Raw genomic sequence first — 13,292 nt, forward strand, 5'->3', positions numbered from 1 at the left:
GATTAATGCGTATGCGACAAACAATGCGAATTACACAACTACCACCGCTAAATCACTCAACACATGTTTCACCCCTCTACGGGGCATCTTCAGGAGTTATGTTACACCGATTAGTGTCACTCTGTCACTGTGTTTAGCATTGTTTGCCTTTGATAGACTTTATAGGATTTGGGATAACAAGGTCTCTTAGTAGTACATCCAGTAAATCAACAATTTCTCTTCAAACTCACTGATAAATCATCATCAGCCTTTCATCTATAGGATCCACTGTCGGCTGGAAGCAAATCATTCAATGTCTTCCATGGTATTTATATGGTCGTCAGTCCAAGGCATCTCCCAAAGGTATCTTAAATTTAATTTAAAAAAACCAAATGATGAGTTCCAGGCCGGCTCTTCTCAGCGTACTGCATGACTACATTAACATTTTTATAATGTTAAAATAATTAGATTCAAAAGTGCGTGTAAATGATTGTAATAGATATTTAAATCTGAATTTGGACAATATAGTTGAATATTGATTTAAATATCAATTTGTTACTTGAAAGGAGGTGTTAAAGTTAGTACTTGTTTCAAAATATTTACTCGGTTACATTACGTGCTTTCAGCCCATAGACGTCTACTGCAAGACAAAAGCCTTCCCCAAAGATATCTATGGAGGGATATGCCATAATCACCACGCTCGGCAGGTGGGATTGGGATCGCAGTGTGGTATTATGGTACGCAGAAGACGCGGCTGCCCATCCTCTGAAAACTTGTTTGTGAGCAGTTGCAATCCTATATAATCAATGCACAAAATGTGATCTACGATAGCAAATCTCAGTTGTCTACTGCTTGGCTACCAACGCTCCTAAGTGATAATAATGTATATAAAACAAATTACATTATTAATAATTTAAAAGACAGTTAAATAATAATAATATTATAAAAGTAAATCATATAAGACAATGCGTTTTTTTTATGTTACTAATAAATAAGATAATTTACATTTTACTGCATTGCCGGAAACTTGTCTTCGGCAAACACTGTTACTGTTAAGGTACATAGCGGGTCCGGAGAGAATTTAGAAAACCATCCGCTGATAGAAATTTGTTCTACACACACATCTACTAGTTACGCGACGAACAAAAGGTCTAATTTGACTTATTACATTCTTATTTATTTAATGGAATCAGGCGTTACATTGCAGAAGTCCATCCTAAGTAAGAAAAGGACCAATATTTAGCCACTTCCGCACATGCAGTGGTTTTCGTGCATCAAAGTGCACCGCCCGCCAGCCCGCTCATAAATGCGCATGCGGCAAACAATGCAAACTACACAACCGCCACCGTTAATTTACTCAACACGTGTTTCACCCCTCCACGGGCATCATCAGGAATTATGTTACACCGTTTAGTGACTCGGTGTTTGGATTGGAGGCCTTTAGATGGAGATGAGAGACATGAAGGAGAAGGCAGTTTAGGGTGTACATAATATACTACACATTACAGAATATAGTACACTTCAATATATATACATATGTTTATTAAGAAACAGTTCAAAAAAACCTATTCGATATTTAAAAGCGCTAGTAGAACCTAATTGGATTGTCTGTAATGAATAGCCTTAAGTGAAACATACTTCATAAAGACCGTCTGAAGCTAGGACTTAGACTTTTAAGTTGAACTTTTGCAAAAATAAATGAGATTATAACGCTAGAGCTTTTACTGTTATGGTATTTGATCCTATATGACATTATAATTAATTATTTAAATTAAGAACTCAAGAAGACAAGACAACAAGAACAAGAACAAGAAGACAACAAGATTCTTTGCTTGAAGTATAAGTAACTGTAATTATAGAAACATATTTACTTTAAAATGTAGACTGCAGTGGTAGCCCAAGCAGTAAAGGATTGAGATTTATCATAGTAGGTCGCAGGTTATATTCCCGAGATACAATCCTATATTTCACACTGTGCATTAAGTAGATAAAATTGGGGGAGGCTTCTGCCTTGCAGTGGGTGTCTATAGGCTGAAATAAAGTACTGACGTAATGTTCCCAAGTAAATATTTTCAAAAAAGCACATAACTTTAACACCTTTCAAGTAACAAATTAATATTTTAATCTATATTCAACTAAACTGTCCAAGTTTAAAATATACCTTAATTATAGTATTTACACTCACTCTTGAATCCTGAATAATTTTAACATTATAAAAAGTTTAGTAGGTAGTCATGTCATAAACTGAGAAAAGCCGTCTGAAACTCAACTGTTTTTTTAATGAAATTTAATAACTTTGATATATACATTATAATATCAACTCTGTATTTAAGTCTACAAAGCAAGTTTCACAAATTTTGATATACTAAAAACTCTTGTTTTGTTATAATAAGATTAATATAGTTATACGCGTTTAATTTTAGATTTATTTTAATAATACACAAGTAGATTAACAGTTCTGATTAATATAGTTATATTACTTAAGTAAAACACTGGAATTTTATAAGTTGCAGTCGATATAGCTTTAGAGGAAAACGTAACAACAACACCGCTTTCGATTCTGCGAATAATACTGCATTGCAATCATCGCATATTTAAAATACCTTGTACCAACATCTTCATTTTTCCTGTTACCAACTTTAAGTTAAACATCACGTTCATAGATATTACAAATGAAGACGAGATATTCGGATGCTTATTTACATAAAGAAATCAGAAGCGGAAATGGGTTACAATTGCATAAGTGTTTATAATTTGTCAATTTACTCGCATGAGTATATGCAGGCGACTTCCAAACAGTCCTATTGGAAATCTATGGGGAAACAGTTGTGGATGTTCGATACCTGAAATTGAAATGTGAAATGTTGATCATGATGACCATATTTAGTTATACAGAACAGCTGGGGCCTTAACGTTCTGGAATGGTGATCATAAACATCCATCCCCAAGGTCACTTTTAACGGTCTTTTCGCAAATCAATGAGGAATGTCCAGGGCCAATTGTACATGTCCTATAAGTGAAATAATGATGATATCTCCCTGTAGTCTTTGACAGATAGAAGCTATTGGTCTTTCGTATATATCTAGAAAATAAGTTAAGGTAACATAAATAAAAAAAATATTGCGAAAGATTTGAACATTTTTGCTGACAAATGAGTTGACCTTTTCTAGGTTGTTATATGTATATCTATAATAATCACTCCGTATATTTCACTTGAATTAATATACACAAAACAATGCATTATCGAATTTTGTTCAAGGACTCGAACGTTTATCAATTGTTTGGCCGATTTCGATAAAGATTGGCAATATTGGTTGTAAGTGTATAATACAAAATAAACAGGAAAGTTTGTCAATGTAAATTTTCAAGTCTACTTTATATCAATGAGGCAATTTGATATATTTCACTTAATAATGATTTTTTAAATGAATATTTTCTTATAATTAGTTTCTTGACGTTGACAATGTAAGAGAAATAATAGGGTACTTTTTAATAAGTTTTCAAAGTAATCGAAGGTGTTGCCATTATCAAATGCTACGATCATTAACTTCGTTACTTCACCTTGACCTTAATTATTAGTTTTTCTATTCTCAACTATATACGACTTTAATCGATTCAGGAAAATCCTCCAGTTTTATCGCATGGGTTCAGTTTGTTTGTTTCTATTTTGATAAAATTTGCCCAGTTAATTGAATTATGTCAAATTTATCATTAGTTGCCCAATTGTTTGTTTATATCAATATCATAATTACTAATCGATTCTATTTCGTTTACACCATCCGGGACATCCCTTAAAATAGGTGATTCATCTAAAGATTGATAACTCAGTATTAATGTATCGCGTTCGATGACTTGATCTGTGAAAGCATGTTGCATTTTCTAATGACAACATGATTCATGAAATCTGACGTCATTCAAAAATCACTAAAACAGTGTATGTATACATAGGTGGTTTTGGATTTGTGTTTTGTTGTTAGGAAGGTGTTCCTAGTGTACCCGTGCGATCCACACTGGGCGAAGAGCCGACGTTGCGACCGCTTATATAGCCTCGGTCGCTCTGATAGCGACGTGTTTATTGTGCGATAATGTCTCGACATTTGCACTCGTCTCATTGTTCCGGTTCTTGATCGTGTCAACAATTTTGTCGTCTGTTCTAAATTTGAATTAAATCTATTTTTTTTAACGTTTTATTATGGATGACGTAAATTAGTTGCAAACCAAATCCGTGTTGCTCATGGTGACTTCGGTGCATTTACGCAAAGAGAATGGAAAACTACAGCTGTGAATTGCACAATTGTAGCGTTACGTGGGTCTTATTGTGTGAGTTGGTGGGTTTATAGTCGCTTGTGGGTATGCCTTCCAAGTAGTCCGACTGGTGACGTGTGGTGACGTCAGGCGCCACGCTCTCGCTGCGTGATCAGCCGACGCGCCCACCGCTCTGTCGGTTATTCATATCCGTTCGTATAACTGGTTCGCCTTCTACGTGCGAGTTTTTTTTTTACATTTACATCCATTGTTAGAGGTTTTCATTGTACGCAGTTTTAGTGGCCACTGGGACATTGAAATTTTCCTCTGACACAGTTTTGTCGCGTTCAGTTTATTTGCATGATTCGTTGCGTAAATAATTCATTGAGAAGTTAAACGTATTTTTGTTTTATAACTGTTATGTTATGATACAAGGCATCTCACAGGTGCGACGACGATATGGGATCTAATCGATATCGCAGGCCCAACACTAATTAGTAAATCACATCTTTCAATAATAAAGTTTTTCTTCGTGATTTATAAGCAATAGCCAGTTTATACACTTATTGTGTTCTAAGCAATAAAACGACTATCACCTATATCCAAAAGTCACAATCCTTATAACTCGCAGGCATCTGTTCTCAGTAAAGATTTGGTAGTCAACATAGTATATATTTACGATGCTTAAACATATCCATCTAAGTTTCAGGTTGATACTTCAGTTGCTAGTTTCCTCCCACCACACCCGGTGCAGACACAACAACAAAGCGCTAACCACGCAGCAACAGCGACACTCCGCACAGGACATCGTGTCATTCACAATAGAACAAAACACTACTCACCACACCACAACACCCGCTTTTAGGGGGTGGCCGCCCATTCCCTAACTGCGAACAGCGTGGGAGAACCGAGGTTGGATCTAGATCCATCCTTGGCTTGCCTGTGGTCCACGCTGCCGTCCCAAGACGCATACACACAATATCATCACTGCACAGCTCTACTCGGGTAGAGAGATTTGCATTATGTCATTGTACAACTGTAATACGTCTATCCAGCTTCTATTTTATTCTAAGTCCACGGACCCTTCCGCTCCTTGAACTCAGTTCCGATGAACCATCACCAAGTTTCATTTGCTATAGATAAATGATATTTCGTTAATATTTCTAATACGATCGTAAAGTTTGACATTACGACTAGGTAGCATATATATCACATTATAACACAAATCATAAATCAACATGTACAAATTGTTCACTTTGTTTAAGGAATAACGAAAGTTTTTTTTCTTGTGTAATTTAGTAAGATTTGTTTATATGCAGAGATGTGTACCAAACGATTTTATAATAGATATGAGAGTTATTACATTTTAAATATCTATTTACTTATTCACAATGACAATTTATGCATCAAAAGATACACATACGATATCATAATGTCTCCAAAGAATGGTAAATATGTTCTAAATTTACTAATTTGTCTACTTGTTACCGTATATTTATGTATAATCTTTATTATTTTGCGGAAACCGCTGATGCCAGTAAGATGTAATTATTTGGCTTTGTTCCCAAACAGTGGTTATTTCTGTGGTATATAATAATTACTGGTGCTATTTTCAACAGCTCAAAATTCAGAAACCCTTTATCTAAAATGTTTCGATTAAACAAATAATTAATTAATTAATATTGTGCTCTTCGAGATGAAAAGTTAGCATTTGGTTATTGAAAATATAGAAGCAAATATCTTTAACTACTGGAAAATTTGCTTCAGTGCAAGTATGTAAATGGTCATGAACAAATTGACCTATCGCAATTTATTGCTAAGAAACAATAAGAACATAAAACAACGATAATAAGTCAGAAAATTACTACTAAACAAAGAACTGGAATAATTAGAATCTCCAAAAGAAATATGGAAAAACGTCCACTTACAAGGTGCACAGATGACAAGTTAAAGTTGGCAGCAGGCTAGCCATAGCCAGCAGAACAGACAAGCGCTGGTGATTTTAACACTGAACATACCATATCGAATCAATTGACCCATTTTGATCTTATTCATTGAAAATTGCACATGTGACTTCATGACTTGTGCTTACTTAATCTACAGTTATTAAACTATGTTTTTTAACTCTATTTTTTAACTTATTTAATATTAAATTTAACATTTATTTCCTTTCTAACAACAATATTTCATATATTCAATCAGGAAGCATAAAGTCGACCCATTTGACCAGCTTTGGTCGAAATATATAGGAAGACCGAGGGTCAGCAAACGCAGCTTAGAACATCCACTTACAAGGTGTACAGATGTCCTTTTCAACATCGTCGGAAGACGCAAGATACAGACCGCTTAAAATAGGTCTTATTTGAAATCTATAGGGAACTATATGCAGCAGCGGACATTATATGTTATACGTGTATTATATGTTCTCATACTGCCTCGTCTTATATACCATATTCGAAATTTTATAAAATTCATCTAATTTGTCCAAATTGCACAAAAGTATTAACACTTGTTTGCCCTCGAAGGAATTTAAATCAATTTATTCGACAACACAAACTGGACTATTCATTTCAACTGTAATTCATTATAAACGAGTTGCTATAAAAGTTATTGATTTTTAATGAGTTATTAATAGTATTTGTTATTAAATAGTAATAATAATAGTTATTTGTTAAACGTTTAATAAGCTACTGTGAAGTTTTTATCTAACATTCCACGAATAACACGTTTTTGCGGCAAAATGACTGAGATTGTCCGAAATGGTCGATCCATATGAGCCGACAGAGGAATATCTTTGATGACTGCTAATTGAAAATAGAGATGGAAAAGGTAGTTACAAGCATTGATTTTGCCAGTAAAGCGCAAGAGTTGTCAAGTAAAGAGAGAAAGCTTTACATCCGACTAAAGATTCGAACAGTGGATCCCAGGAAGATGATGATACTACAGGATCATTCCTTCTATGTATAAGTTTCCTTTCTCAATCTGTTTACCTCTTTACTTTACAAAAATATGCTATTATCTCACTCCATTCCCAATTGAATGACGTCATATATCTTGTGATGTTTAATACTAGGAATTTCCAGTTAGATTATTAATTTACTTCGATGTTCGTGAACAGCATTGATGACTAACATAATAAGTCCGAAGATCAATCTTATAATCTTAGAACCTAAATCTCCGTTAATGCCTAAAGCTTGCCTTTATTGACATTTAGAAATTCCGCGGGTTTTGTCAGAATGCAGAAGGTGCATACCTTAAAGTCAGCTTGCCTAACGCAGTATTATTACCGAATCATGGCCGCTTAAATCTTAAGTTTCTGAAGTGGTGACCACGAACCAACTCGAAGGTGGACTGATGACCTTGTCATCATACCAGATCATTGAAAAACACTGGATGCAAACCGCTTCCAACTCTCTCTTTTATTGGAAGTCTCTGTGGATGGCCTATGTTCAGCATTGGACATCCTATGGCTACAATGCTGACAATGATTACTGGATCCCAAAGGCGCTAAGCCCTTAGGTCGCTAGGGTAGACCCTCCATGTAATGACCCGATTAAGGATCTCCGGGACAGAATTCTACTGTAGCTGACCCTGGTACTTACATGTTAGTTTCATAAATTGGTCTATAGCAAGTACCTCCAGGTCTACTTAAAAATCTTCATTACGTATGTATCACATTGCTTCTGTGTGTCTATATGAACCTGAACTATATAAACTGAAGTCTATGAGTGATTCACAGATGTGCATGCCAAAAGACCGTGACTGATGGACTTTTCAGAAGAAAAATCAAAGTCGACATTTTATTTTAAACGCAGTTAAATTAAAATATTTATACTTCGACCAAACGCAATGTGCTATCGATCGTGTAATGAGTATTACGCGTTTTATATTCTGACTCATGTTGTATTCTAGAACATTTTTCGAACAGTACACGCAAAAGGTGTGGCAAAAATTTTAAAAATTTCATTTGTGCCGCGATGTGATTTTCTCTACGTCCGACTGGCCGGCTGCCTGCTATTTCAAATTTGGAACGCAAGACGCAACCGACGGGGCGTGGTCCTTCACACGGATGGACGCGACGCACTAACACCAACGTCCAGTTCACCTTGACCTCCGTTACTCGCGGTGCCCCCCCGGTGTCGTTACAAGACATGAGAAACGCAGGGGGCAGGACGGGTGCGGTTTAACTGGTCGCAGGTTTTAGCACAGTGCGTTCTATTTATAAAACAGAACCACGCGCGCTCCGCGTGGCTTTGTTTTGCTCAGAAACAGGCGGCCATGTTGATTATGAGTGTGTAAATATTCACACATTTACGTGGACCATTTTTATTGTTTCGCGCTATTATCAAGAAGCATTACTCCTATCCGGATTTCTTTTTATCGTTCCCTATTACATATGCCATTAAATAATTCTGTTATTTTTTGTTCATAATTACTTATTTATTCATAATTTAAATCATATTATCGATCATTCTTATTTAATTATCAAAATCACGAATTGTTCCTTAAAACAACATGCCTTTTTAATTACTTCGTTGCTACAACATTATATTAATACATTAATTTTTGGTTATATATATGTTTTAAATCCCTCAATATATACTATATTTCCGCAATTTTGACTATTTTGACGATTGTGCTAGGTGGCTCTAAAGACAATATAATTAATTGTGGTCTTTATAAGATTCTACGTACATCAGTAATTATTATGTATCATAGAAAGATATTTTCGTTTATTTGTCAATGGTGTTATATAACATTGATAAGAAAATTAATATATAAAATATTATACACTTAAAAATAAAAGCAACTAATTACGTATAAGTTATTAAAAAAACATTGGCATCAAACATTTGTTATCTGTGCCTAGGTGCACGACGTAGTATTATTATGATGCGCGCCATTTTATCGCAAGAAATTGTAAATAAAGTCACGTTAATTAGAGTAAATAAGTTAATCAAACTGTCTCTTTATTTATATAGTGACGTTAAAAGTAGATTGTTTTAGCATTATCTACGATTGGAGTTATTTTTTTTTAATATGCCATTATTTTTGTACCGGTAGTTGTCTGTTGTTTTTTAAAAGTGTTCGATGTTTTTGTTATACATAATTCTGCTCTCATGCCCATAGTGCTTTCGAAATTCAAAATATTGCATTAATATTGCCTCGTGTTTACTCTCATCACCTTGGATCATTAACCTAGTAACATCTCTAGCAGCGGCTTGCTTCAAACTCAAACTGGAACATTAAAACGTTAGTATACTGTTTTGTTTCAAAAATACACGCATGCCCATATCAATTTAATTCCGTGTGATGGGGATTTGTGTTTCAATTTTGATTATTACTTACAAAATATTAAATTATACCTTATTAATTACATTGTAGATTTATCGCTTGTGATCAAATTATGTTATCATATTATTTAAGTTATGATTCATTTAAATTTGAATGAATAAATAGTTTTGAATTACAGATGCCAGATGTAACAGTGCGCTGTCAACAAATAGTTTTAACGATGAGTATTGTTACGTTTATAATTACTTACAAAGAAAACCGGTTATATGCTTTATATTAGAGTAATTTAAGAAAAAAAATATTTATGACAATTTTAAAAGTAATCTTTAGAGTTTATGACTTTGATTTTTGTTTCTAATTTATTCATTATTGTATTACAATTTAATTTTTATTATAGATAAAATTTTTATAATTGTTATAATTTGAGATTATCAATAGAGTCATACGAATGTTGTGCATGCACAAATATCTTTATTCAAACAAGCATTTACATGCACTTTTAATTCGTTAATTATTTAAAACATTTAAAATATCAGTAGGGTCAATCAGTGAGAAAGCTTCATAAATGATAACTAATTAGGACTCAATATAGTCTCTAGTAATTAATTCAAAGAAAAAATCATATAAATCCTTCTAAGAGGTGTTGAGCCGACGACATTTCGTCGCCGACTGACGGCTTGCACTATGCTAAGCCCTGAAGTTGACTATCCCACTGATAAAGCAACCATTATAAAATGAGCTACCGTCACTTGCAGTCGCAGACAACGGGTGAATAAAATCGGGGTTCTGTTTAAACTGGTCCGCTGATTACATGATTGCTGCTTACGCAAATGCCTCCGATGGTGTTGTCAACAAGAGATAAAGCGTCTACCGCTCGGGGTCACGCCTGTTTGTTTTTAAATTAATTGCGATTGCTATAATGTGAATTTTTGGTTATACCGTCGGAAAGTTCCACGTATATGTAATAAAATGTAATTATTACAATCGATAATAAATATTTCGTTGATCTATTACAAAATGTCTGTCAAAAACTCCTAATTTTTTTTTTTGGATTTGAAAAAAAATACTATATCAATGTAGTATTATGCCATCAATGGTTTCAGAAATCATAAATGACGTAATGATAATTTAGAATGAAAAAGCTTTTTCACAACTGGAATAACATATTCAACATATTAAAGCTAATTATGATTAGATTATAATTGACTTCTCAACCTTGAACATCGCCACCGGGTAGCCAGTCTGTCAATTTTTTACAGGATTTATCTCTGTTCCCCAATAGGACGAGTGGCAAGTCGGCCCACCTTCACTTAAACTGTGGAATTTCTTTAATGGCGTAAGAAGTGTTTCCAAAACCCTAGTATGAAAAGACTTGCCGGCTTTCTCTATTTTCCGAAGATTTTTACCCAGATCTCTTCAGGCTCAGAGTAAATAACCTACTGAGTCTGCATACTTCTTTGACCACATCGTCGCTTTCCATTAGACGAGATGGTGAACAAACGCAGACAAGAAATCGTTGAAAAAAAAATTAGAAAAATTAAGTTAATGTAACATTACATAGTGATCAGACCATGGGTGGAAAACACGCGGCCCGTCAATCTCTTGCTTCCTTTTAAAAATGTTTGTGTGGGCCACCAAGCATTTCAAAAGTTGAATTTATTTTATCTTTCTCCCTTCAACATATTGCTATAAAATATAATTATATTACAATGGCGGTACATGCTAAACTGAAACAATTAATTAAAAATAACCATCGATCAAAACAGTGATGCTCAAATAAAAAACGTACATTTGTTTTTCCATTCTTACCTTTTTATTTTTATTTGGATAATACACTTTTGTAAATTATTAATAAGTGCAACGTTATGTGTGATTCGACAAAAAAATTTAAAATTTAAATTGGCACGTTCATTAAAAAGGTTGCATACCCCTGCTATAGACCACGCGTCTAACGATGATATCCGCATGGTAACCTTTACTTTCACTTATCTAATATTTATTAAAAATCGAAAAACATGAGACACACGACAAATGTACAGATAAGTTGTGTTTTACGATAATTCATAAGTTGACGAGTACTTGCGAACTTGGTTACATAGTTGCAGTGTTTACAGAAGCGATAAGCTAATACCTTTGACTGGAGTATTATAATTCAGGCGTTATCAATACAACTGTTGGATTGCGAATATTCTTCTGTATACATATAATATAGAGATGAAGCCATACAGTACTCGCGTATTTGAAATAATCTTAAGATATGAAAAAGATTCGCACTATTATTGATGTTTATTCGAATAATTTCCTATAATTACTCTGGCCATAAACACTGTTACATTAAAAAAAATGTATAACTTTTGAATTTCGAATATGTCATTTTTATGTAATTGTCTTTTCTTATTTTAGCACCAATATATTGTAAAATATTTTGTGAAACAAAAATGAAATGGGGTGATTGTATTACATAAAGAATGTATGGTACGAAGTTCAATTTTTAAAATCCTCTACACGCTTGGTTTTAGTCAAATGTTTGTGTACTGGTTTATTGATAAATACAATGAAACCACAGAATCTCCCCAACGAAATTCAGTCGTCTACGTTATTTGTCGTACGAAAAAGGCAAGAACGAATTCTAAAAATTCCTATCCGAAAGCAAAAGGTATATCTCGAGAGATAAAGTTTGAAGACTTCCAGCCTATAGGAGATGCACTAGTAATTTCTTAGCTGATAATTTAAAAAAGAATAGGTTGGTAAAATCTTAAATCTCTAAAGAAGCTTTCCAATTAGTCAACAGACTACAACGTGGGCATTGATATGACTTCAGTGATGATTTGATGCGGGGTTAGCTTCGAAAGAGTAACTGAGACATACTTTTGTAAAAAAAGGTATCAAAACATCGGCGCAAATGTATCAAAATACCATTCTTGAGAAGGTAGTTAAGCTCCTCAACAACTCCATTTCTTGTCTCTTCTTCTTTTCAGCCGATGGACGCCCACAGTAAGGCTTAAGTCTCTCCAAAAGTTTGCTATGATGATCAGTCTGCGATGTCCGCATCTAGCGATCTTAGCGCTGTTGTCGGTCCTCCTAATGTGGCGCCTATCCACTCTATCTCTACTCTATTGAAATGCGACTGGCCAATAACATCTGCCTGTACAATCTGCAGGGACAGATAATAAACAATAATTTATTTTTATTTGTAGTAATTCGAATTTTAAAAACGCTTTTTCATTTTATACTATTACGCTATTTTTTATGTTTGAAACCTTTGATTTTTTTAAAGTGTGTACTATACATTGATTGTCAGCAAATGCACCATTAATTAACCGCTTCAGAAGTTACACTTGTAATCGATCATTATACTCGTATATTTAAATTATAATATTACCTATGTATTAACAATCATATGAAAAATAGGTTTAATATAAGGTAAGCACTAAAAATAAAAATGTACTTTTTATACATATAACTAAGTTTCATAAAATTGGGCAACATTGTACTGTTTTACAAAACGCACCCGTGTGATGTGTTCTATTTTTGAAAAAAATATATTAAGTTTTTTTTTTTTATAATAGAAGTGTTACGTCAAAAACAAAATGTAAACTCATGTAGCGTAATTAGCAAATTATTGCATCGCCTTAGATTACAATAACAAACCTTTGGAACAAAATAAAGAAAGATAAGCGTATATACACAGGAACAAAATGTGACCTTTAAAAACACGCGAGCGTGTATAATAGGGTCTAAATTAAATGTGAGCGAAATCTTTAAGAGATAAC

The sequence above is a fragment of the Battus philenor genome, unplaced genomic scaffold, assembly GCF_028537555.1.
Source record: "Battus philenor isolate CCGP_79_NKW_IND1 unplaced genomic scaffold, ilBatPhil1.0.hap1 SCAF_2, whole genome shotgun sequence".
In the NCBI taxonomy this organism is placed as follows: domain Eukaryota; kingdom Metazoa; phylum Arthropoda; class Insecta; order Lepidoptera; family Papilionidae; genus Battus; species Battus philenor.